We start from the raw sequence: 23,088 nt of genomic DNA on the forward strand, positions 1-23,088 counted from the left end.
TGGGTGACCCTAATGAGAATAATACATGCCAATGGATTATTTATATAAAGTCGGTGAATGAGGTAAGCAATTATACACAAGCATTGTAAACTATTTAACTGAAATTGTGAATAAGTCACAAAAGGCATTGACAAAAGGGTGACACAATAGCACCATTAAGCAGGCAGCGGTAAATATACTAGTGCTAATATTCACCTTTTTTATTTTATCTATAATTATAAAGCGTGATTTAAGGAGGAATGTGTGTGTGAGTGTGTGTGTGTGAGTGTGTGAGTGGGTATGTTAGGGGTCTCTCGCTTTTTGGATTGGATTGGATTGGATTGGATAACTTTATTCATCCCGTATTCGGGAAATTTCGTTGTCACAGTAGCAAGAGGGTGAGGATGCAGGAATAGGAAAGGCATTTTAGACATAAATAGATAGGTAATAAGTAGGTCAAGAAATAAATACATGAATAAATATATAAATAAATAAGTGTGTTGCTTAGCACATATATACATACATACACATAAATGTACATGCATGCATACGGTAGGTCTTAACACTCAGCCATTTTTTTGTTAAAGTTGTTTTATGGTGGCCAGAAACGGCTGTCGGATACTAATAGACAAGTGATTAATTTTTTTTTACCTTCTCTAAGTGTGTAAACTCAAATCTTTTATTTGTTAAAGCTGATAGCAGAGTTGATGAATGAATCGTTGTTTTTACGTGATGTTCCATAAACGCACCGCGTTCCTGATTGGTCGTAAAGTAGGACGCATTTTCACAACATTTACAAACGTCATTTTGGGTCGATTATCTGCCAGCGAGATACAGGTGCAATCCTAAAGGAAGACTCGGCGAGATACGTTGGTGCTGCCAGCGAGTTTCCAGGTGCACACACACCCACACACCCATCCATAAATCACGCGTTACAAGGATTATAGCAAAAATACAGCGTGGTTTATGGAGGGAAGGATGTTTTATGTTAACATTCTCATGCTATGTTTGCCCAAACCGTGCATCGTAGAGAGTTGAACTTTTTTTTCATGGTGGCCAGAAACGGCTGTCGGATCCTAATAGACGAGTGATTGAATTTCTTTACCTTCTCTAAGTGTGTAAACTCAAGGTTTGAGCATTTGCAAGGATTATCGACGAGTATGCCTGACCAAAAATATGTTAACTTGCTTCTCTCTTGTGGCAGTTTTAAGCATTACACTCGGCACATTAAAAAATCAATGCCTTCTCCAGTGCACACTGCAGTGAACACCCAAACATTGCTTAATTAAAAGGTAAAATTCGTCATCCTTACTTTTAAAATTGACCATCAATTTTCATTACTTTTTCCTAAAAGGCATTTGTATACCTGTACATAATTGTATACACGTTTGCTGTGCTATGCATGTAACTGAATTTTTCCTTTCTCATTTAACCCATTTTTTTAAAGATAATTTTTTTATGGCGCAACAACTGTCTTTTGGTTCCAAACAAGCAGGTGGGACCGGCAAGTTAATAGTTAATTAGCACATGTAATACATTTTAATTGAATTATGTTGCACTAAACCGTAGGGCAGGGGTGTCCAAACTATTCCACAAAGGGCCGCAGTGGGTGCGGGTTTTCATTCCAACCCATCAAGATGACACCTTTTCACCAATCGGGTGTCCTACAAGTGCAATCAGTGGATTGCAGTCAGGTGCTTCTTGTTTTCTTCAGAAATCTCATTGGTCAAAATGTCTGTGCTGGATCGGTTGGAACAAAAACCTGCACCCACAGCGGCCCTCGAGGACCGGTTTGGCCATCCCTGCCGTAGGGTGTAGTGTTTGATTCGCCTGACTAAGGTGTGGGCAGAAAGGGATCGATTCCCGGCTAGTGGGGTTGTGATTGTGAGTCCAGATGGTTGTCTGTCTTTATCTGTGCCCAATAACTGACTGGCTACTAGTTTAGGGTGTACTCCACATTTCACCTAAGTCAACCCATGGCCCCCACCCGGATAAGCTTTGTTGAAAATGAATGAAATGCAATGTTAATGTCCAAAATTTGCATAAAGCACAGATGCCAATTTGCATCGTTTCATTGATGTCCGCAACAAAAATTAGTCAAATCCAAAAATAACAACTGTAGAGAAAGGTAGAATGGTTAGCCTTAATGGCCAGTAGAATTACATTCAGTCTTTTGCTGTAGTCTATCCCAGCCAACTATGGGCACCAGGTGGGGTACCCCTGAATTGGTGGCCAGCCAATTACAGGGCTCAAGGAGACGAACAACCATTCACACTCCGACTCAAACCGAGGGGCAATTTAGAATATTCAACCAGCCCTGCATGTTTTGGGGATGTGGGAGGAAACTGGAGTCCCCGGAGTAAAACCCACATAAGCCCGGGGGGAACATGCAAACTCCACACCGTGAGGACTGACCTCCGCAACAAAAATTAGTCAAATCCAAAAATAACAACTGTAGAGAAAGGTAGAATGGTTAGCCTTAATGGCCAGTAGAATTACATTCAGTCTTTTGCTGTAGTCTATCCCAGCCAACTATGGGCACCAGGTGGGGTACCCCTGAATTGGTGGCCAGCCAATTACAGGGCTCAAGGAGACGAACAACCATTCACACTCCGACTCAAACCGAGGGGCAATTTAGAATATTCAACCAGCCCTGCATGTTTTGGGGATGTGGGAGGAAACTGGAGTCCCCGGAGTAAAACCCACATAAGCCCGGGGGGAACATGCAAACTCCACACCGTGAGGACTGACCTGGCACCGAACCCTCGACCTCGGAACTGTGAGGCCAATGCGCTAACCACTCATTCCTCAGCCCACCCAGTACAATTACAACGAGAAAAAAAGTGCTTTTAAAAACAGAATAGGAGAAAATAATAGGACAGAAGCATTAACACAAAGAAAAAAGTACACGTTTAATCACAGTCATGGTAACAGGGTTGTTCTCTTAAAATGTTTGCTCAAAGCGATCAGAGTTCAGGTGTCATAAAAACACACTGTCAACTCTGGAAGCAACTCTTGTTAATTTGATAGAATTTTCTTCCCTACAAATTCATTAGTATATGGTGGAGGTGCTTTGTCATGGAATGCAAACAGGAATGTTTTATGCAGAGCAATACTGTCACCTAGAGATGTTTTTCAAGAATAGCTTAATTAGCTTGATTGTGTTTTGTTTACAGACAACAACAAAAACCCCACAAGTTGTTAACCAGTCGGCATTTATTTTATGTAACAGTATATTCGACATCAGTTCTAGGTGAAATTAATAATCTTGCTCAAATTGTACTTAGGCGACACACCCTTGAAGGTGAAGTTCTACCTCTATGGTTTTCATCAGTTTTCCTTGGCATGCATCACAAAAACGTATAAAAAAATGATACACTGTTTCCAAGTGGTCACACTAAAACTAAAAATGTGTTGTGCTGGGACCATTTTTTTCATGCCTGATCATGTATGCTATAGAGCAGGGGTAGGGAACCTATGGCTCGGGAGCCACATGTGGCTCTTTTGATGGGTGCATCTGGCTCTTTGCTAACCTGTGAGCTAAAATATGGGAATTGCTGGTGACAGAACTGAGATATTACATCTAGAACTGCTTTAATCTTCATTTTTTTTGCAGTAGACTCTTCTGGAATGCATCCTCTCATTGATTAGCAACAGCATAAGAATCTTTTAAAAAATATTCATTTTTTTCTACTTTGAAAGTGGTGAAATTACAAAAAAAAATTGAAAAGGCACTCGTTTACATGTATGTATTTTGACTTTTAAATTCGTAGTATGGCTCACAAGGAATAACATTGGAAAATATGAATTGTTTGTGGCTCTCTTTGTCAAAAAGGTTCCCGACCCCTGCAGTATAGAGTCCCAAGATAATTTCTATGTATGTACATGGATCCTGCAATGACGTGTGATTCATTTGGTTAAGTCAATATCTAATAACATTTGCCAATGAATAGAAAAAGATTCTAAAAGCAGCCACCAAGCACATTGCAGTGGGAGTTCCTGTTTATACATGTTCCCTGTTCATAGTGTGGAAAACAAGTAAAGGTCAGCCTCTTATCAAGTGCGCGTCAGTGAAAGGGTTAAGTGCCTTTGTTTGTGCGTCAGAGGCAGGTAGTAGTGTTTACTGAACACTTGGCTGACTCACAAGTAAAGATGTGCAGATAATGGAGTCTTGGGCTTATTGACGTGGCTGTGGCATAAACATTTTCTATGACGTGTTCCATTGAGTGGCTTAGTGATAATCAGCTGGGCTGTGTATGTGTACATAAGATTAGGCATTTCAGCATTTCATTTTAGATGGTGGTTTCCTGGTTCAATGTACAGTGGAAATTGCTCAAATCTTTTGAGTATTTGTGGTAGAAGAGTTCATAATAATTTACATTCTTATACTGGTTTACTGGATGGGCAGGGAGCTTGCGCCTTAAAACAGAGGTGTTACATTTTTTGAATGGGATGTTTTTATTTAGAAGTTAGATTTGGAGTCCTATTTGAAAGTTTTTCCTCCCTCATTGGATTTGAGATAGAATTACGTAGAAGATCAAAAATAACAGTTCAACACAACTTTTTCTACTGCATGGGGTATCCAAACTATTCCATAATGGGCTGCAGTGTGTGTTGGTTTTTGTTCCAACTCATCCAGCGCGGTCAGTTTAATCCACGGTTGGTGAAAAAGTTGGATACAGGGTAAAAAATGTAAACTGTGAGAGACGAAGAGCCACACCACGCAATGACCTGCCAAAACAGACAGGCAGACAAACACACACACACACAAAACAATTAAAACCATATTATTCACCATAACCCTTACAAAACAGCATGTTCATTTCAAGGTAAGTGTCCATCGTCAACACTCACATCAAATGTCACTTAGCCAGAGTTGCATGAAACGGGAAACATTAAACGAGGCAAAGAGCCACATATATATACAAAATATGACAAGAAGCAAAGAGCCGCATGCAGCTCGAGAGCCGTGTGTTTGCCACCCCTGGTTTAATCATTGAGGTTTCTACTGGAACTAGCAGCACCTGACTGCAATTGAATGATCACATTTTTAAAACACCAGATCGGTGAAAGTGTATCTTCTTCATTGATTGGGATGAAAACCTGCAGCCACAACCGGCACCAGTTTGGATACCCATGCACGATGGTGTCAGTGGTCAGATGCTTGAAATTGGCAATGAAATAATTTGCCTCACTGTTTTATGACAGTTAGATGGACAATAATAGACAGGTGGCTGAAGATTTTCAATGTCAGTAGTTATCAAACAGTTCTACGACCACTACAAGGTGTACCCTAGCTTCCTCTAGTGCAAGGGTGTCAAACTCGGGTTGTTTCACGGGCCGCATTAACATCAACGCCATTTCATGTGGGCCAGACCATTTTAGATCTAATATTTCAATTTTTTTTAAATTGGATTAAAAGAACTGGATCAAAAAACCTATATAGTCTGTTTTTATAGATCTAAAGCAATGTTTATTTGAGTTTTTTTTCCTTAGTATTGGAAAATTTCTTTGAATCATGTTTTTTATTTCAAAAGGAAACAAAATATTTTTTTTAAATTATGTTCAATATTAAAGTGGAAAACGGAAAATATTTATATATTTATTTTTAGATTTTCCAAAATGCTTTTTGAACTAAAAACCCAAAAGAAAAAAATGGATTAAAATATTGAAATGATTGATTTTAAAAAGGGGAAAATCAGGAAATGTATTGTACATCTAATATCATTTGAATTTAATCTTAAAACAAAGTCAGCACTCATGATTTACTTTCTCGGGCCGCACAAAATGATGTGGCGGGCCAAATTTGCCCCCCGGGCCGGCACTTTGACACCTGTGCTCTAGCGGTACACGAATGGTTGACTGAATTACATGTTTCTGTTTTTTGTTATACCTTGTAATCCTCATGTTTTTGGCATGCTCCCCTTATTAAATAAATACCATTATGCCTTTTTATTCCCTTTTCCAGAGTTTTGTTTGGATCCATCTTTCATCAGCTCGCCATTCTTAACAGGAAACCCAGATGATCCCCTCATTGTGGCAGTTGCCCTAAATACTGGGTGCACCAATTTGCCGCAGGTATGGCATAGCCCCGCCCTTTCGGCTTAATCAGCTTCTTAAAAAACAGAGTTATTGCAGGCTACAGAACATAACAAATAGTGAGCTAATTGGGAACTGGTGTGTGCCTTGGTTGACTATAAAATGATTTTCCTGAAATTGCCCAGTCATTCACAAGCAAAGATGTGGCAAGGTACACCTTGTGAACAGGCACGTGAGAAAATAGTAAAACAGTTTGTGGACAATGTTCCTTCTTGTACACATGTGTCAAAGTGGCGGCCTGGGGGCCAAATCTGGCCCGCCGCATCATTTTGTGTGGCCCGGGGAAGTAAATCATGAGTGCCGACTTTCTGTTTTAGGATCAAATTAAAATGAAGAGTATAGATGTATATTAGATTTCCTAATTTTCCCCCTTTTAAATCAATAATTGTAATTTTTAAATCAATTTTTCCGTGTTTTTAGTTCAAAAATCATTTTCTAGAATCCAAATTATATTTAAAAAAGCGAAAATAAACATTGTTTTAGATCTATGAAAAACTGAATATTCAGGGCTTTTAATCCAGTTCTTTTAATCCATTTATTAAAACAAATCTAAATATTATATCTAAAATGGTCAGGCCCACGTGAAATCAAGTTGACGTTAAAGCGGCCTGCGAACCAACCCGAGTCTGACACCCTTGTTCTTGTACAATTACAAGGACTTTATGTATTTCATCATCTAAGATCAAAAATGTCATTTACCATTCTGATAAGTCTAAGAAGTCTCTGCATGAAAGTGGCAAGCCGAGAACCAACATTGAATGAATACCTGTGACTTTAAATCCCTCAGGTGCTTTAAATTAAAAACCAACGTCGATGTGTTAAGAATATCCCCACATGGGGAACACTCAGGAAAATGACAATGTCAGTAAATGCAGTTTGGCGCTTTAACTGTAAGTGCAATTTAAAACTTTACAATTCAAAACAAAAGCCATTTATCAAAAACACGCAGAAACACCGCCGGCTTTTCTGGGCCCGAGTTCATCTAAGAAAGACTGATGCAAAGTGGAAAACGTTTGGTGAGTTGAAAGAGGGATTTAGATATTTACAAATTGCTATTAAGCATTTCATTTTTTAGGCGGTAGATACATCGAAAATGAGAGGTAAAAAGCTTCACAGGTATCTTGGCAATGACAATTTTCATCTGTGAAGAATTGGAGCACAAAGCCCATTTCTAAAGAAACAGGTGCATTCTGCTGAAACAAGTTGAATTTTGGATGAGGACAATAGCAATGTGGGCATTTATGTTTATGTAAACTAATTATGTAAAATCCATGTTGTGTACTTTTTGCTTTTTTTGGTGTAATCATACGGTGTTAAAATGGTGCAGTGCAGGGGGTGTGGCATGATTTTTGCAGGCTTAGAACAGTCGTAGAAGAGGGTTTGGACAGGGGTGGAGAAAAATGGGGTGGATGGATTTTGGTAGGGTATCCATGTGGATGTGTCGGAAGAGAGGAGGATTACCAGCAAATGCTGATTAGCTGACATCTTAACGACACGCTGTATTTTCCTTCCTGTCATGAGCGCATGACCTGGGGCTGATTGAGAGGAAACCAATGATATTTTCATGTTTTTTTTTTTCATTTCTCAAGTGAGGGAGGGAGGACGAACTGCTGGCTGAGGATTAATATTCACTTCACATCATTTACAACACAGAGTAATGGTGTGGTTTTATAGACAGAAAAAAAACTCCTCAGTATAATCTTGCCTTGAACACTCGACAGTGCATACGAGTCAGTGCGTCCCAAAAGGGCTGTTTTGATAAGGCTACTACACATTTCGTCGCCCCTGTGCTTTTCCACGCAAGATGAATGTGATTGTGGGATAGTGGTGAGTGCCGTGCTTGTGGATGAATGGCAGTGGCTGCTCTCTGTTTTCTGGCTCATTGCCTCAAAATGACTCTCCTAGTGTCACTGTCAACAAGAGCTGGGCGAGGGAGGATTTTCATCTTTTCTTTCCTTTTCCTTTGCTTTGCTCCTGTGGGCTGCAGCTCTGTCTTTTCTCCTCTTCTCCTCGCCCTCCACCAGCCTGCCAGGCCTTCTTTTCCATGTGTCTCACTCTCCTTTCTCAAAGCTGGGAGCCCCCACCTCACATGCCATTGCTTCCCTGGAGCTTCTGGAGTGGGGGATGGGAGAGTGGGAGGGAGGGGGTGCCGACGGGAGGAGGAGGCAGGTCTGAAGAGATAGTCTGGCAGGCTAGCGGGGAGGCGGAGGATTTTCTGCAGGTTGCCACGGTGAGCTAGTCGATATCACATTGAGTCATTTAGCTGCCAAATGAACGAACCGTTTCACTGCTTCGCAGTGGAAATGGATTGAGAGTGTTTGAATGCACCCGGGCTACTGTTGCTGGGGCTTCTTTAAGCCTTACATTTGTCTTGCTCATAGTAGAATAAAGTTAAAATTTGATAGGACAAACTACTCACCAAATGTAATTTTCGATGTCTATCTAAGGGTACAATTCTATAAGCCTATTTTTATACAATCATAACTATGTCTAGTCTTTATATACCTAAACTCCTAGATTTTTTTTCTTTACATATCAACAAGAATTTAAAAAACATGCACTGTAGCCACCATAAGAATGGTTATTTCATAGGCAAAACACCAGAGGCAGAAATACCAAGCTCTCATGCCTAACCAGCACGTAGATGCAGGAATATTCCTAAAACTGGATAAAGTTCGAGTCATTGTCATTGAATATTATATCTTACTTGGAAGACATCGCTATGACATCTAAGCATAGCTGTTTATAATTAACTTAAGTTAGTTAACTTCATGTCCTCGTCCGCAGTCTGTTCTGTGTGTATATTGTGTATGTGTATAGTGTGTTATTTTTTCACTTGACAGTTTGTGGACAAACACTCTTGTATCGCAATGCTATGCTTGCTGTACATGTATTTATTAAGTCCAGGTGGCAGCTTAAGGTTGTCTAAAAACACCCCAAAGATGGTCATCCTAACTACCCCATGCAATTAAATAACCCCGTAAATAAGAATATTTACTGACTGTTAATGACCAACTCTGACAAGATTCTATCAACGTGAGTAGCGCAATAGCCTCGGAGCACCTAACTTGCCAACCTAACAGTAATCCTCACATGACAAATACTAGACAAATAAATAAAAGATAACTTACTACAGTACTAGAACGTGGCTGCTCAACAACGCTGCGCTGGATACATCTAAAATCAAGATCTGAACCGCCTGCGAGGGCTCAAATTTATCGTGACCTGGATGCTTTTACTGTGATGGTCGTAGTTTCTTCTTCAGGACAAATGTTTGCATTGTGACTTTAACCCTCCACTGCATAATGCAAACCCTTCTTTCTCAGTTTGGAGGATATTTCTTTGGTATGCCACCAAAACAAAACACTAACATACTCCAATAGACAGTTACCTGCCTTAGATTGTATCGTTGGAGTCTCCAAGCTAGACGGAGTATCAACAGTATCTAAGTGGGGCGGAGCTTTTGCAAAAGGTCAATTGCCAAGGTTATGGTTAGGTGAATGGCTGGGGAGGGTGACAGCTAGGGTTAGGGTTACAACTAGAATTTCAGCTCGGCTTAACATTGGGGAAGGACAATACATTTTCCCACCTGTTATATAATAGCTGACGTCCCATTTTAAACAACGTTTTCCCATCTGAATGCAACAAGCCACTTTTCATGCTGCTTCATTTTCACATTTCTTTACCATCTTCTCTTGATTTGACTATTTAGTTTGAGGGGGAAAAAAGTTAAATGTCGCTAAAATTATAAACGTTTAAAAAACATTGTAAAGGTGTAGGGCGATGCTTCTTTTTCTTTTATGACAGCTGACATAAAACACAAGGCCGTAGCATGATGCGTGTGATTGTGCGAACTATTTACATTTTTAGTTTGATGGCCATATGTTTTGAGCAGAAGTTCAGTGGTGTCGCATGGCAACTAGTCAATTTGTGATCAAGTGATGTTTTGCAAGTGGAAACTCTTTAGGTGGCACTTTATTGCATATTCACACCTACCCTGTTTACCAGACCAAACTTAGAAAGTCTGTAGTGTTTACCTTTTGGGCTGGTGTGAATTAAAACTAGCGAAATGTGGTGCGGACCAAACGGCCAGTCCGAGACGTTTGGTCTCGGTTCACTTCCAACCGTTCATGTAGGAACGCGACAACACCATGGTTTGGACCAAAGCTGAAATCCCACCCCATTTTCACATAACAGGCTTCCGTAGCCTCAAGTAAATAATGGATTATGGGAAATATTGTTTGGTTCCTAGTACGTCGGCTATGTCGGGCTTTGGCATGAAGCGATGAGGAGAATGATTGTCTTCTAGCTATTTGGCCAGATGCAAAAAAAGTCAAAGTTTCATTAATACCCTCTTATTTGCCAATTGTATCTGGATAAACCACATGAATAAGATCACGAGTGCTGCATACTAGCGCTCCGTAACTGTTCAATTCCATATTTTATCCTGCGCAGACTGTTTTGTCCAATGATTGAACGATGTTCGCCCATGCATGGGTTTGTTGTCAAATCCTGGGTTACGTGCAAAAATTGTAATGTGAAAAGGAACCGTATCAAATTTTGAGTGTAAGGGGCCCGGCAGATGAGTGGTTAGCCCATCTGCCTCTCAGTTCTGATAAGGGTTCAATCCCCGGTAGATTCCGACCTTTGCATGTGGCATGTTTGCCTGCCTGGGTTTTCTCTGGGTGCTCTGGTTTCTCGCATCCCCAAAACATTCATGGTAGTCTGGTTGAGTACACCACATTTTCCCTAAATATGGTGTGGTTGCCTCTCTCATGATGGCCTGTGATGGGTAGCAACCAAATCAGGGTGTCCACCACCATCTGCCCATAGTTGGTTGGAATAGGCTCCAGCACTAATTGCAAGTCTTGAGGATAAACGAAATGGAAAATGTAATTAATTTAAACCTTGAAAGGTGCGTGCATGCAGTGGAAGTTGTTTTTTTATTTTTATATCTTTTCTCGGATATGATGTCTAAAGAGTCAACTCTCGATTCCACTCCGAAACAAACTACCTTTTATTTTGTCCCTCCATGCAACATCAACATCACCATCATACTTTATTAATGCTCCCTTTAAATCCCCTTTGTCTGTCATGTGGAGCCGTGCGTGTATATGCTAAATACACAAGCAGTTGTGTGCGTGACAGCGAGAGGGAGCCTATCTGCTAATGTCATGCAAATTACAAGCTGCGGGCCCACCGTTGAGGGAACAAGGCCATTGATTGGAGCGCCTTGCACTGTTGCTGAGCATCCCTCAATAGTGTCAGGTGGGGGAGCAAATATGCTTATTGTGAGGTCATTTTAATTTTTCAAGAGGTTGTTATATGGCATGAGCAAACAAGCCTTTGGGGAGCGAGGAGAAGCCAGGTTAGTTTTGTTAATTAGTTCCCGGCCATGTTAAATAAAGAAAGAGCAAAGGTAAACATCGTATAAACACTCTACACCTGTCTTAAGTCAGCTTTACTTTTTAATAACTCCACAAGAGTCACATGATCCTTAGTTTGAATGGTTGTGGTAAGGCAATGGGACGCACACAGAAAGTAAAATGCTGCTGTTGGAGACCCTTGTGACACATTGATCACACATTTGGAAATGCTTTTTCTGTTGAGCAAGCATCTACAATGCTTGCTATTACAAAGGAAATGACTTTTTATGGGCTCTCTGAGAGATACTGTAGACACGAGGTACAACGCTTGATGAGGCACTAAATCAGTTTTATTGTTACCTCGATTTTATTTGCCGGATAAAAATGGACAAGGTTATTCGCTCAATCATTACTGTAACTAGAGGTTGGGATAAATGGGCAACCTCCTGTCTTTGAAAACAAATCTCAATGTTTTTTTTTATTTTTAAACCCTGCAATATCTAAGATTGCCACTGGAACCTGACTTCAAAACAGAGCAATCCCCCATTCACTTCTATTACTAAACACCATCAAAATAAATCGGTACAAACTGTATGGCGCCCTGCTTCATGACAATTGTACAAAAATAATTTTATTTGTTCCGCAATAGTTAAATCAGAATTCCTTGTTAAAAATGTCCAATTGTATGATTTTTCTGGGGCACATCCCCCCGCCCCCCCTTCCTCCTGTTTAATCGTGATTATTATATCATTTTAGGGAATTTAACGATGTTGAAAATTTCTTGGAGCCCTTCTGAATCAGAAAACGAGCCGTTAAGTTTTACTTGTTTTAAAATTAAAAATGCAGTTAAAACTTGGACACTGGGTCGCATTGTAAGGAAGTAACAAACACGATACACCCCCCAAATATCCCACATATGCACTCTGTATCCGTTTTTGCTACCGCAACCAAGATGGCGCCGTTCAAGTGGCAGCCGGTGGCGGTAGCTCCGTCCACTCTTGCTCGTTTTGTGTTTTTGCTGCTTTTCTGTCTTAATGATTTGATTTGGTGATTCTTAATGATCCCATTTACTTTGATTTGCTTTGTACTTTGTGCTTTTTGCTTTGTTGTTCTGCGGACTTTGCGACTGTACTGTCTAACTTATAACTATGCCTTTCCTCTTGCTACTGTCACAATGAAATTTCCCGAATACGGGATGAATAAAGTTATCCAATCCAATCCAATCCAATTCACCGACATGGAATTGGCAAACTTGGCAGCTGTCTTGTTGGCTTTCATAGAGCGAATGGATTTCAGCTGGCATCACTAAAGGTTTGTACAAATCTTTTGTTAGTAGTTGTTGGTTGAATAAACATCCATTCATCCATTTTCAGTATCACTTATAAGTTTATTGTTTACAAAGAAGGGGACGCCAATCCCAGCTGTCTTCACTGTGGACTGGTCATATATAAAGACATACTTCAATATTCGCTCCCCACCAATGGAAATGAACATATCTCACATTAAGGTCCAACAAAGTACCCTTAAACCACTGCTTGAACACTTTGATCAGAAGTTGCTTCTTAGAAATCTGATTAGCAACATTTCGCAAACCAACATAGGGTTTTGCAGGAATCGTTTCAGAAAGATTGCTTTTTTTACCATTATAGCCACAATTCACAAACAACCCTCATGATAAATCTTTTGTGCATAATCTCTAAAAATCAGATTGACCACCAACAAGATGATGTCCTGCTGTAAACTTCAATCAAATTATACTACGACTACTAAGTATACTAATAAAGGAAGACAAGTTGCTAACCATTTAACAAAATGGAAGATGGATTTTTTTCAGGAGTAAATTAGACACAAAGCAGTGCATTACCCCACACACCCTTCTTTCAACAGCAGAGCCTCTTCTTCTCGCCTTGTGTTAATCACCTTCATTCCCAGCTACAACCTCATCGCTCCCTACTTACCCACTGTATTCAACTTGACCTTTTCCTCCTCTTGGATGTGTCCACTCAGAACCCAGGAGCCTTTTTCATATGTGGGAACATTTTCACTGACAAGACATCTCGCACCCTTGGCAACACCTTAGTTGAGAGGATGTGCTCGAGTAGAGGTTGTGGTCAAAGAGAGAGACAAAGATAATAAAAGGAGGGGAATGGGAAAAATGTAACGAATGAATAATTTGCACCTCGTGACCATATGTCTCACATACACGTTGAATCATAGTGTATCACTTTACTTTTCAATATTAATATTCAGAAACGTACACATTGCCATACTACCCACAAGTTGCATTTATTGGCATTTTCATTTGTTTAAAGTAGCTTTATTTCATTTTTGGTCTTGCCCATTCGCTTGACAGACGCAAATGGGTATGAAGAAGTGGATAGGGTTTGAGTAAGAGAGGAAGACAGTACTGTATAGCATTAGATCTTTTTAAACACACATTAGAGTGAGAGACGGTGAGAAGAATTTGATTAGATTCAGAGGAAGGTTTTAGAATTACACTTGAATTTCATTGTGTGTAAGAGAGCTGTAGATAGATAAAAGTGCTTGGGGTGAAGGAGGGAGATTTGAAGCATTAAGTCTAAATTAGCAAGAGTGGGCCTGAGATAAATTAGATTTCTTTCAGAAGCTGAGTGGGGGGAGAAGAACGAGTATTATCCTTTAGCTCTGTGGAAAGTCAGATGAGAAAAAAGTCAGAGTGCACATGGAATATGAATGAAAGCTGTGCAGTTGTAACTTGACATGGGAGTGCCGCAAATTATATTTGTTTTGTGAGGGAAGCTGATGCTTGGTCAATTTAGGTGCCAAGGCACTATCAGTCGTTTAATTAATGTGACAAAGGCTAAAAAACACAAATTAAATTGAAAACGGGCAAGGGAAAAGCCCCTTTAAATGGACATCATCATACAGATATTACTGGTATGTTGTTTGTGTTTGATTTTCCACATAATTGTGCACTTTAAGCACAGTACATTGTTTTACATTGTCTTTAATCATGTTAGTATATTAGAACAATTAGTCGTTTTTATTAACAATATTTCATAGTGGGTAACAAATGGCCTTTAATTGATTCGATATTTGAGTAAATGGCGGCCCGCAGCCTACCATCCATGTTTTTGGAAAATCCGAGTACCCAGAGAAAACCCACACAGGCCTGGAAGAACATGAAAACTCGACACTGGTGGACTAACCCGGATTCGAACCCAGGACCCCAGATCTGTGAGGCCGGCGTGCTACTAAGTAAATGCAAAAGCTTGCCCCCGGGCATGATGAAAGTTTTCCATGAATGATCTAAATTGGGTCAGAAGTCCTTTAATTTGTGTACAATGTCCACTGTCAAACATCTGCTGATTTTGAATTTTAAACGAACATTTTTAATAGTTGTCGCTGGAAAAGTGGAATGGCTCACAACTCGGAAGTCAAATTACCACAGACAAATAAGGTCTTTTCATACACTAAGCATTATGGAATTCATGAAAAGTATCTCATGCTCTCATCTGTCCTCAGAGAAAACGACAGTCATATACGTACTGAACTTTCTTACTTGAATAGTCTCGATTCTGAAATCAGTTAAGGCTTTTTTAAACATCATTAAAATTCAATGGCTCCCTTTTGACGCACATGCCGTTCTGCGCCCCCACCACACAAAATGGTGTGGTAATCATGTTTAACCAACACAGTGTTTGGCTATAGCATGCTCCCCACAGACCCTGAACAGGTGGTCATTAACGGCTCATTACCTCCACCGAGGAGGTTATGGTTTCATCGCCTTATTTTTGGTCAATTAGCAGGATTATGCAAAACGTGAAAAAAAAAAAACAATAGTACGTACCTACAAGAAATGTTTATCAATGGAGAAACCATGAAACCTATTTAAGTACGAAGGTTTTGATTGTGAGTGTATTTATTAACACTGTGAGAGGCCTTGATGGAAGTCTTAACAGTACTGAGTGCCATTATAGCTTAATTGCCACTATTGTTTAACAGTACCATATTTTCTAGACTATAACTCGCTTCTTTTTAATAGTCTGCCTATATATATATATATATATATATATATATATATATATATATATATATATATATATATATACATCTACATATATATACATCTACATCTATATATATACATCTACATCTACATATATATATATGTGTATATATGTATATATGTGTGCATACATACTATAAGGTATTAATAGTTCCTCTACGCTTGACTTATATATATGTATATATATATATATATATATATATATATATATATATATATATATATATGTATATATGTATATATATATATATATATATATATATATATATATATATATATATATATATATATATGTATATATGTGTGCATACATACTATAAGGTATTAATAGTTCCTCTACGCTTGACTTAAATAAAAAATAACAGGTTATTGGAGCTTTAGTCCAAGTCCTCTTGGTCAGATTCGAGAAGCATTTTTCTTGTACAAATATCGATGTTGTTGTTGTCTTGACATTGTCAAGACGATTGTATTTTTGTATTTTTTTCTGCTCTCTCTCTCTGACCACTGACAGCCTGTTTTCTGCATCAATGTCTATTCATGGGCTGGTGTGACTTACAGTCCAAAAACACGGTATTTTTAAGGATATTTGGGTTTTAACTATCGAAAGCTTTCCTGCATTGAATCTGGGGAAAAAACGCACTCGTGCACACGAACACACACAACACTCAGCTCAACTAGCAAATCAATGTAAGGGCAGAGCACAGAGCTGAAAGTGAGCTTTTTGAGACAGCCAAAAACACGGACACGTATGCACACAAACTGACACACACATTGAGAGAAGGTGGCTTGGGACCAGAAGGTCTTGGCCATGTCAGATCCACGTGTCGAGGCTGTCCTTGGGTGCAATGAGTCTTGGAGAATCTGCTGATTTATGAGGCTCATCATTGTGTGTCGTGTGTGTGCATGTGTGTGTGTGTGTGTGTGTGTATGTGCTTGCCATTAAAGCCATGAGTGAAACAATCTTACTGTAATGCAAAAGGAATGAATCTACTTGAAAGCAAAAGTCAAGCATCACTTGGAATTTAGTATGGAAAATTTTGCCATCATTTAGCTTTCCTAAAGAAGGCCTTTCATTAAATATATAAATAGTCAATATGAATAGACTGTATTTTTCAGCTGTTTTAAATGTCACTAAACAAACCATGTGCATTTTAAGTTATTACTCCGTTTAACAATCATAACTTTGCTTCCGTATCCAACCTACAACCTTCGAGCATAGAGATACTGACAATTTCCTGTCTCTGAGTAGTTGTTTATTTATTTAGTGGCATGAGATAAAAATAAATTGATAAAATGAAGGAACATTTCCTTTCGTTCATTCACTCATTATCCATACTTCATATCTTATTGGGGCTGTTGCAGCCAATCCCATCGGACTATGGGCAGGAGACAGGGTACATCCTTAACTGGTTGCCAACCAGAGGTAGGACACAAACAATAATTCCTGCTCGCATTCATACCTAAGGACAACTCTGAGTGGTCAATTAACCTTCGATGTATGTTGTTGGGACACGAGAGGAAACCGGAACACCCGGAGAAAACCTCTGCAGGCCCAGGGAGAATATGCAAACTCCACACAGAAAGGTCAAAGCCTGGGATTAAAACCTTAATCTTAGAACTGTCGGGCATTGAGCCAGATAGTCCTCCACCGTGCCAGATCGTTAATATTCATTTATAAAAATAGAAATCGCTGACCTTGTTATTAAAATTTGGGCATTAATCTATTGTTAATTTACACATCTTTGCATTTGATCTGTTTAATTAAAGTGTATGATAGCACGTCCTCAATAGAAAATTTGCATGCTAAAGCAGTATAATCATCCACTTGTTAAAACAGGAAACGTGGAATTGGTTGCAACTTGTTTTCACCCAAATTTTGAGACAGATTCAACGTCTGCATTGTGCATCTTCATTCGGACCAGAACGTCGATAGCATGAGTTCTCCTCTGACTTAATAAAAATATATATATATATATTTAAAACTAACATTTGGGGAACATTTTCAGGTACACTGACTTTCCTCCCTGATGACTGGCCCAACTTGCGGGTTAAGTTTGCATGCGATTTGATTTGTGTGCCAGATAACTCTCTGATATTCCGCTGGTGATCTCGTACTCTTAGCATTTAAATGTTGCCCTGCTTTGCATGCCGAATATTTAAAATTGGTCACTAGGGCAAAATGTGTATGTGCAAAGGTGAAAATGCACATGTCATGTTTGTTTGGACTTCTGTGGAAGGAATTTGCATCTGTATTCAGCTCCACACTCTTGCTTTTGCACACACACACACACACAAAGTGGAAGAAAAAGGCGGAAAGGAGTGAAGCATGAATTATGGATTCTGAAGGATTTTCTTTAGCTGTGCGAGAAGTGACGCCAGAAATTATATGGAAGAAACAAAAATGAAGAGTGAATTTGGAATGGTGGATGACTGGGTATCACATTTGCCTCACAGTTCTGAGATCAGTGCTTCAGCCTTCCTGGGTAGAATTTGCATCTTCTCTTTTCTCTGGGTTCTCCTGTTTCCTTCCACATCCAAAAGAAATATATATATACATATATATATATATATATATATATATATATATATATATATATATATATATATATATATATATATATATATATATATATATATATACACATAATAGGTTAATTGAACACTCTAAATGTAAAAATGAATGGCGATTTAAACAAAAAAAGTCAATGCATGTAATTTACTATATTTCATGTATGTGCAGTATTCATATTTTTTAACCAGTCATTTTTTGTGTATAGACAAAAATGGCTGATCAATGCCATTGGAAGTACTTAAACTTTCTTATGCTCTCACTGCTCTGTCTGTTTTTTTTGTCTTTGGGGTGCAGTCAAAAGGAGCACAGTGAAGTGATGAATGCTTTACCATGTGAGTCACACACACATGCACACGGCACCACACAAATACACACAGGCCTTGCCAATTATAGATAAGATTTAGCATCCTCCGCCGACTGCCAATGTAAACCATACAGTATTTACTCTTTTTTTCTCAGCTTGGTTTTCCTTTGTACAGTATATCATATTTTTTTTCTTTTTCACAGTGAACACCTCCAATTATTTTTTAGAAAATACTTAGAAACATACCTTTAAATATTTTAAAGAGCGTCCGTTCTGACTCTTGCCAGCAGTTTTTCAAAATTAAAAAATTGAATCTATTTCATTCCAACTTTTTATGTCATTTCCAGTCAAAAGTGAAACTGATTAACAACTAAAAATAAAAGAAAAACTCACAAACATTTTGACTTTTCCAACCACTTCAAAATCAGAGCAAAAATTGACTAATAGATTGTAACTCTGAGAAAATAAATAGATAAATAAACTGAATTATAAATTAAGGTAAGCTGTGTATCTATTTCAACTCAACAGCTACTTTAATATTGGTGGAGCGACAACACATACAAAGTATCTAAAATTACTCACAGGGATACTATATGCTCTTTTCCCTGTTGTCTGGGGAGAATGAACATAAAAATGGCAAAATGTGGCGTTGTTTTACACTCATGGGGTCTCATTCTTGCACTATATTTTTTGTTGCATCTCCTCCAGTACACCTCAGTTTGCAACTCTAAATCTAGACCTGACAATGCACTGTTAAAAAAATGATTGTCTGAAAGTCTGTCAGATTCACGTTTAAAGAAGAGTAGCTTTGTTTGCAAGCTGATTGCATGCTGATATGCTCAGATTTGATAGGAATTTGAAGAAAAGATAAAGTGCAAAAAAATTGGACAATGTGAGTGTCCTGGAGTAAAAAATATTGAATAGATAAAAACCCTGCGAGTGCAATACTTTGGAGTGGGAAGTACTTCATGTTGTTTGCGTACACTTGAATAGAAAATTGGATTGGATAACTTTATTCATCCCGTATTCGGGAAATTTGATTGAGACAGTAGCAAGAAGGGGGAAATGCAGATACAGAAAAAAAACACAGTTACAAGCTAGACAGTACAGTCGCAAAGGCCGCAGAACAACAAAGCAAAAGCACAAAGTACAAACGAAAGCAAAGTAAATGGGATCATTAAGAATCACCAAATCAAATCATTAAGACAGAAAAGCAGCAAAAACACAAAACGAACAAGAGTGGACGGATCTACCGCCACCGGCTGCCACTTGAACGGTGCCATCTTGGTTGCGGTAGCAAAAACGGATACAGACTCAAGAAAAAGACGTTGTAAAGTTGGATAAAACTGGAACCACACACAGGAAGTCTTCCACAAGATGGGGAACTTCTGCAGACTGGGACCGAGGTAGAGAATATGCATTGTCACTCTTCCAAGCTTATCCGCACAGTTCCTCAGTAGTCTGGAGCTGAAGACAACAGTAGCAGAGCAGAAGCCCTCGACTCCGTTTCTGGCCTGGTAAGCGCCGACAGCTCTTCCATCTTATCCCATGATGGAATGGTTGGTCTGAAGCGTTGCTTCTTCTCCCAGAACTTCTCTCCAGCTCCGAATTTCCAGTGGTATTGAGGTGTTGCTCCTTCTGCTGCGTATTGTAACAGCTAGTCCCATGTGTATGACAGCGTAGGCATGGCTGAATGGTTCCAAAAAAGAAGTAGCAGAAAGCAGAAAGAAGCCAGGCTAACAGAACAAAGTAAGTTGTAAAAACATTAAAGTAAAAAGTATAAAGTACAACATCAAGTAAAAAGGAATGTATTATTAATATTAAAATGTAATTAAAAGAAGATAGAAGGGCTGTAAAACACGAAAAACAAATAAGAATGGACAGAGCTACTGCCACTGGCTTGCGCATGACGTCGCCATTGTGAGGCTCAAAATACTAATACTAATAACACTAATAATATATAATTAATGTAATACATTAAATGATATTCAGACACACTTTGGGTTAAGGCACACACACACACACACATATATATATATATATATATATATATATATATATATATATATATATATATATATATATATATATATATATATATATATATATATATATTTCATGCAAACCACAAGAATACATCTGTGTCTGGAATGGTGTGTGTATGGAATTCAGTGTTTCACTTGGTGGCCGTGAAAGTAACGCATTGCAATCACAGCTGTAGAAAACATCCTGCAAATGTATACGTGTGTTTGGGACATTAACCTCCCCCTAATTCTCTTTGGACCAACACATCATTCCCCGAGCCACGGCAGATTCAGCTGTTTTTCGTCCACAGTGAGTGACCTTTACGTCACATCTCACATGATTGTCTTAATCTCTTTCATAACGGTTCCAACAGCGGCTCATTGTGATGCACCACAGATCATGTAGTGATCGAACTGGTTTGTTGATTGAGATTTTTAGGGTTTGCTTTGTATACTCATACCTTGAAGCTGAACTTTTACCAAAGCCTATAAAAGTATAAAATCTTCACAGCTCACACGGCCCCAAAGAAGGCAAAGTTCATTGGCTGTTGTGCTGACTTCCCCTGTCTAAATGGCAACTGCAGCCTTGCATCTTTGGATTCTTTTTTGTTTTACAGCTGCCAATTTGTTTGGTTTTATGTCAATAATAGAATCACATTGAATCGAAACCAATTCAATTGAATCCAATCAAATTCACTCCAATCCAATGGAGTCGAATCGAACTGAATCTAATTGAATACTACATTAAATGGTTCAGTCGGATGTACATTGCATGCATTTCAACAGAAAGAAAGACATTTTTTTGCATTTGGTGCAGAATGCACAATTTCAAAATCCTACTCAAATGTACTCCTCACGACAATACAATCCAATAGAGAATAGGAAGAGCTATTTTGGGTGCGATGAAAGATGAAAATGATTGGTTCGCAGTATTTTTATTTTGTCAGTGTATCCCTCGGGCAACCCCAGCCCAAACAAAAAAAATTGAAAAAAGTTACAGTGCTTTAAGCAACTAATGTGATCAATAGTGATAAATTGTGACCAACTCATGTGTCCTGCTTTGAGGACAATATAAATCCAATCATTTCGAACTGAGAGGGCTGTCATTGAACTGTTCTGTTTCAGTAATATTGACAGTGATTGACGTCCAAATGTCTGATTACATAGAAGAATGCCATAAAATGGCCTATAGACTGCTAAAATGCACATCAACCATTAGAAAAAAATTCAACACTGCAGCCCTGAAGTGTTTGCACAGCCACAAAACCTCAAACATCTTGAGTTAATTCCAAAATGTAAAATCTCTTAACAATAACGGGATAAAAAGCTTTTCAAAATGTTTCCATTTCTTCATCATAACAAATAGAAAGCAAATTAAGAAAGACTCGACCTTCGACTGGAGAAAAGGCCTCTGTGAAACATGAACACAATTTTTACACTTTGTGGTTGTAAATTGAAAATGAATCTGTCCTTAAAACCTGAAATGGTTTCGGCGGTTCTTTCATTGTTGTTGCGAAATTCCCCTTCTCGAGTGTCTCTTGTGTGTTTTCACTCTCTTATTTCAACCTTGCCCTGCAGTCCTTCAGCTTGTGTGTTTCCAACTGGTGCTTCATGTACTCACTCGGCTCATCTGGAAAAGAGCAAGATTTCACATGTGCAATCCCTGTAAAGAGTGCAATATGGAATGCGTGTGTGAGACAAATGAGACACTCTACATTCAGTATAATGAGAGAGGGAAGGAGCCTTTTAAAATGTAAATGCATCCTATTCCTTTCATATTGTTCACAGCAACACAGATAAGGGTCATAATGAGGAGGACACAGGGGTTCACGTAAACATGCTCTCCCGGTGCTGAAACGCACACACACGCAAACATCTATACTCGTACACACACACACACACACACACACGGCATATTATAATACCGTGTTTGGATTTATGAGCATATTATTGCCATTATCCAAAGTGTCAAGCTAATGCTTTACTGAGAGACCAGAGAGTCATGCCTGGTTAGACTTCCATGTGCCTGCTAAAAATATAACACTTACCGTAATGCCGACAATTTACAGTATAAAATTGCATACGGAGTATATTAAAAATGGGGCTATTTTTGTTATTTGGCAACATAGCATGAGTCTGTGTGTTTGTGTGCTGACTTTAACCATGTGCGGTCGATTGGTCGCCCCGGCCGCGACAACGGGCGACCAAAAGACCGATGACCAAAAGACCGGCGACAAAACAAGGTAAAACAACACGGTCTACGCATCAATAAAAGCCAACAATGGCCATGAGCAGTTTCACTGAGCCGACGTGTGAGTGTATAAGAGTTTGTTTGTACATGCGTTGTCCCTTTAAGAAGCGACGTCAGTCAGGGTCTTAACAAGTTCTCCAACAAAAAAACAATAACAGTCTGGGAAATTTGGAGCTTTTCTTTAGCCTAATAATTAATAGGGCATTAAGTATGACTAAATAGTAATTCGCAGTTTGTATTTAGGGAATTTAAGCAACGATTTAAATGGTAATTATCAATAACCTTCCGGGTGACCAAAAGACCGGCGGCCAAAAGATCGGCGACCAAAAGACTGGCGACCAATCGACCGTGTACCGACTTTACCTAAACAAATTACACCCACAGTGCCCAAAACAAACGACTGGTGTATGATACAAAGATGGCAATTGATTTTATTACATGGTGC

The 23,088-nt window shown here is 38.9% G+C and overlaps 1 protein-coding gene across 5 annotated transcripts in view; it reads left to right on the top strand.

Annotated features, from left to right (window-relative positions):
• Nucleotides 1-789: 789 nt before the first annotated feature.
• Nucleotides 790-23,088, top strand: part of ccdc40 (coiled-coil domain 40 molecular ruler complex subunit) — a 64,829-nt gene continuing 42,530 nt past the window's right edge. For 3 of the 5 annotated variants that reach the window (XM_077604731.1, XM_077604732.1, XM_077604734.1), the window contains exon 1: nucleotides 790-873. The gene's annotated coding sequence lies outside the window, so the exon portion shown is untranslated. The remainder of the gene's footprint in view (nucleotides 874-23,088) is intronic. The other 2 variants (XM_077604737.1, XM_077604733.1) reach the window with 2 other exon arrangements.

Source organism: Stigmatopora argus, chromosome 7 (genome assembly GCF_051989625.1).
Source record: "Stigmatopora argus isolate UIUO_Sarg chromosome 7, RoL_Sarg_1.0, whole genome shotgun sequence".
NCBI classification, from domain to species: domain Eukaryota; kingdom Metazoa; phylum Chordata; class Actinopteri; order Syngnathiformes; family Syngnathidae; genus Stigmatopora; species Stigmatopora argus.